The sequence below is a fragment of the Lathyrus oleraceus genome, chromosome 5 (assembly GCF_024323335.1).
Source record: "Lathyrus oleraceus cultivar Zhongwan6 chromosome 5, CAAS_Psat_ZW6_1.0, whole genome shotgun sequence".
Classification (NCBI taxonomy): Eukaryota; Viridiplantae; Streptophyta; class Magnoliopsida; order Fabales; family Fabaceae; genus Lathyrus; species Lathyrus oleraceus.
In genome coordinates this window covers 142,726,035-142,730,562 of record NC_066583.1, presented here as the reverse complement: position 1 = coordinate 142,730,562, position 4,528 = coordinate 142,726,035, and the positions used below count along the sequence as shown (strand labels likewise).

The 4,528-nt window shown below is 38.8% G+C and overlaps 1 pseudogene; it reads right to left on the bottom strand.

Moving 5' to 3' along the window:
- Positions 1-1,686: 1,686 nt before the first annotated feature.
- On the bottom strand, positions 1,687-1,786 carry LOC127089473 (uncharacterized; annotated as a pseudogene).
- Between the last annotated feature and the right edge of the window lie 2,742 nt (positions 1,787-4,528).

Below are 4,528 nucleotides of genomic sequence, written 5' to 3'. Positions count from 1 at the left end.
TCCAGTTTTATTTCCTTGATTTAATTTCCTGTTTAATTGAAGAATCCAAGAACAAATCCTACCGGCTTGTGGTGGAGTGTTCAAGACTATTGTATTACGCATTCAGGTTCTTTAATCATTATTTAATATTTTGTTTTATTATTTATCTATATTATCTGCCTGGAATGAGTCTGTTTATGCATGATATAAACTCTTATTTATTTAGCATGTCTGGCTAATTTGCCTAGGTATCGGTATGTAAAGTAAGCAGAATAAGGGATCAAGACTGAGTCGGTCTACCTAAACTTAAAATCAAAATCAATCTTTTTACGGTCTCAACTTACAGGTTTAATAACAAGATTTTTTACAAAAGTAAAAGACATAAAGAAGTTAAAATCAATAGAGCGAGAGTTTGAGATTTTAACTGGACAGTGTAAGTTAGGCATTAATTCTAGATCAGGGCGAGAGCAAGTTTTAGAGTTAATTAAATTCTGACCTTTTCCAAAAAGTATTTTTAAAGATTGAATGTGAGGACGAGAGTTAAGCATTTGGATTTAATTATATAACCTAAGTCAACAGAGCGAGAGTTTGAGATAAGGGTGTTTAAAACGGTCAGTATTTTCTTAAAAAGAGTTTCTGCAACTTTATTGCTTTCAAAATATGGTTTTTGACTTAATTATAAGTGACAGCAACATTAATATAAAATCATGGTTTATTCAACAGAGCGAGAGTTTGAGATAGAACCTTTAACCAATAAAGTTAACCGAAACGATTCATTTTAAAACCAAGAAACCGACAAAGACTTGATTCCCTAGTTTTGACGAACCACATATCGATATCCGTTTTATTAATATTTAATCTAGATATTAGTTTAGCTCTTAGTATTTCCCCAAACAATCAAACATTTTCACCTTAGATTTACGTAGTAACCTTAGATAACGGTATATCGATTCATAAGTCCCTGTGGGATCGATATCTTTTAAAACTACGCGATAGAACTGTGCACTTGCAGTTTGTATCCCATTCTCGACTCACCCAGTCGAGCGATCAAGTTTTTGGCGCCGTTGCCGGGGACTTTTATTCAATCGATATCGTAACTCTTCCGTTACGCTGTAGAGACTAAGGTTTCTTTTTCTTCTATTTTCTTTCTTTCGTTGATTTGTATGCCACGCACTCGCTCTCAAGGCGAACCGCTCTATTTACGAATCAACGATATCGAACTATATCTCCGAGTCTTACGACGAATTCGGGAATATCGTGCTGAAAACAATCTCCCTCCTATAGACCTTCCTGATCTCAAAGATTTTCCTTCTTTAACCGAGATGGCAGAACCAGCTCGTGCTCTTAGAGATTACGCCGCTCCATCGCAAGATGAACCGCATTCAAGTATTGCTCCGCCCGCAATCGAAGCAAACAACTTTGAACTTAAACCTTCGTTGTTGCAGGCTGTGCAACAGAACCAATTCTCTGGAAATCTTACCGAAGATCCAAACCTTCATTTATCCGTATTTGTCCAATACGCTGATACCGTTAAAGCTAACGGTGTCACTTCAGAGGCAATTCGACTTCGTCTTTTTCCTTTCTCATTAAGAGATAGCGCTAGAAGATGGCTTCAATCTCTTCCTTCCAACTCAGTCACCACATGGAACGAGTTGAAGAAAGTTTTTCTTGCCCGATATTTTCCGCCAAGCAAAACAGCTATGTTAAGAGCCCAGATAAACGGATTTAAACAAAAAGACAACGAGTCTCTTTTCGAAGCATGGGAAAGATACAAAGACATGATGAGACTTTGCCCACACCATGGTTTGGAAGACTGGTTAGTAATTCACACATTTTATAATGGTCTCTTATACAATACAAGGTTAACAATAGACGCCGCTGCAGGTGGTGCACTAATGAACAAACCTTACGCTGATGCTTACCAGCTTATCGAGAGCATGGCCCAAAACCACTATCAGTGGGGAACCGAACGAACAACGGTGGAAAAACCTCAACCGAAAACTGGCATGTACGAGATAAGTAACCTTGATCACGTCAATGCAAAAGTGGATGCTTTGGTCCAGAAAATTGAAAGTTTAAACGTATCACCTCCAGCAGCCGTGGTTGCTATAACTCAGAATTGCGAGGTCTGTGGAATCCAAGGCCACACTCCTGCGGAATGTCAACTCTTGACTGGAATCCAAGCAGAGCAAGTAAATTATGCTCAAGGAAGCCCCTATTCGAATACCTATAACCCAAATTGGAAGAACCATCCAAACTTCTCATATAAGAGTAATAATGCTTTATACGCACCTGGACAGTCTCCAAATCAAGCCCCATCTATACCTCCGGGATATCAGAAACAGAATCCTAACAATAATACCCCTAGAAAATCCAACTTGGAAATCATGATGGAAAACTTTATAGCTTCCCAACAACAAACCAATAAAGATTTCTTAAACCAGAACATACACACTGGCGAACAACTTAAACAACTAGCAAGCAAAGTAGATGCCCTGGCTACCCATAACAAAATGCTGGAAACGCAAATATCTCAAGTAGCTCAACAACAAGCACCTACTGCTGCACCAACTGGTACATTCCCTGGACAGCCCCAACCCAATCCGAGAAGCCAAGCTCATGCAATTATATTAAGAAGTGGAACGGAAGTGGAAGGACCGTCTGACCCAAGGATAGAAAACCAAAACCCTAAGAAATCTACTGAGGAAAGTGAACCTAAGGAAAAGGAAGAGAGTAATAAGGAAACCCTAGAAAAGAAGGAACCTTATGTACCTCCACCACCTTACAAACCACCTATACCTTACCCTCAAAGGCTTGTTAAAACCAAAGATGTAGGCCAATTTAGAAAATTTGTTGATCTCCTTAAACAATTAAACGTTACAATTCCGTTTACCGAAGCTATTACGCAGATGCCCTCATATGCTAAATTCTTAAAAGAAATTCTTTCTAATAAAAGGAAACTTGAGGATAGCGAAACCGTTACACTCCCTGCCGAATGTAGCGCTATAATCCAAAACATGCCCCCTAAACTCAAGGATCCGGGTAGTTTCTCTATACCCTGTCACATAGGAAAATTTGTCATCGACAAAGCCTTATGCGATTTAGGAGCCGGAATTAGCGTTATGCCTTTATCCATATGTAAGAAACTGGAAATGGGAGAATTAAGACGGACCAAAATGTCTGTGCAATTAGCAGATCGTTCCATCAAATATCCTGTAGGAATCCTTGAAAACGTTCCCGTACGCATAGGTCAGTTTTACATTCCCACTGACTTCACAATTATGGACATTAAAGAAGATGATACGACACCTATTATACTAGGAAGGCCATTCTTAGCAACTGCCGGTGCAATCATAGACGTAAAACGAGGACGACTCACCTTCGAAGTAGGCGAAGAGAAAATTGAATTCATTCTTTCCCAATTCTTGAAAGCACCTGCAATAGAAGATACATGTTACTTCATGGATATCATCGATGAATGCATAAAAGAAGCAGAGTCAGGAGAAGACAAATCATCAGACTATCTTTTAGAGGACAAATCTAAACAATGCCTAGCAATAACACCGGATCCTACGCAGTGTCTTAACAAACCAACCCCTGATTTGAAAACACTTCCCAAAAATCTGAGATATGAATTCCTAGACTTAGAACTTGAACGACCTGTGATAGTTAATGCAGATCTAGGAAGACTCGAAACAGAAAAACTCCTACATATCTTAAGAAAATATCCAACCGCACTAGGATACCACATCACCGATCTTAAAGGAATAAGCCCTTCTATTTGTATGCACCGCATCATGTTAGAAGAAGACTGTAAAACCTCTAGGGAACACCAGAGAAGACTAAATCCGATCCTAAGTGAGGTAGTAAAGAAAGAAATAACCAAGTTATTGGAAGCAGGTATTATATATCCTATATCTGATAGCAAATGGGTTAGTCCTGTACACGTTGTACCAAAGAAAGGAGGCATAACCGTTATTGAAAACGAAAAAGGAGAAACTATAACTAAACGAATCGAATCGGGATGGAGAATGTGCATTGATTATAGGAAACTAAACAAAGCAACCCGAAAAGATCATTTCCCTTTACCATTCATTGACCAAATGTTAGAACGATTAGCTAAACATTCACATTTCTGTTATTTAGACGGTTATTCAGGCTTCTTTCAAATACCAATTCACCCTGATGACCAAGAAAAGACAACATTCACATGCCCTTTTGGTACCTTCGCTTATAGGCGAATGCCGTTTGGTCTGTGTAATGCCCCTGCAACTTTTCAAAGATGCATGATGGCAATATTCGCCGACTTTCTCGAAAACATCATGGAAGTATTTATGGATGACTTTTCTGTATACGGACAAAGTTTCGAAGAATGCCTTGAAAACCTGGAAAGAGTTCTTGAGCGATGTGTAAAAGTAAACTTAGTACTTAATTGGGAAAAGTGCCACTTTATGGTACAAGAAGGCATTGTTTTAGGACACATCATCTCGAACAGAGGAATCGAAGTAGACAAAGCCAAAATAGAGGTAATCGAAAATCTTCAACCCCC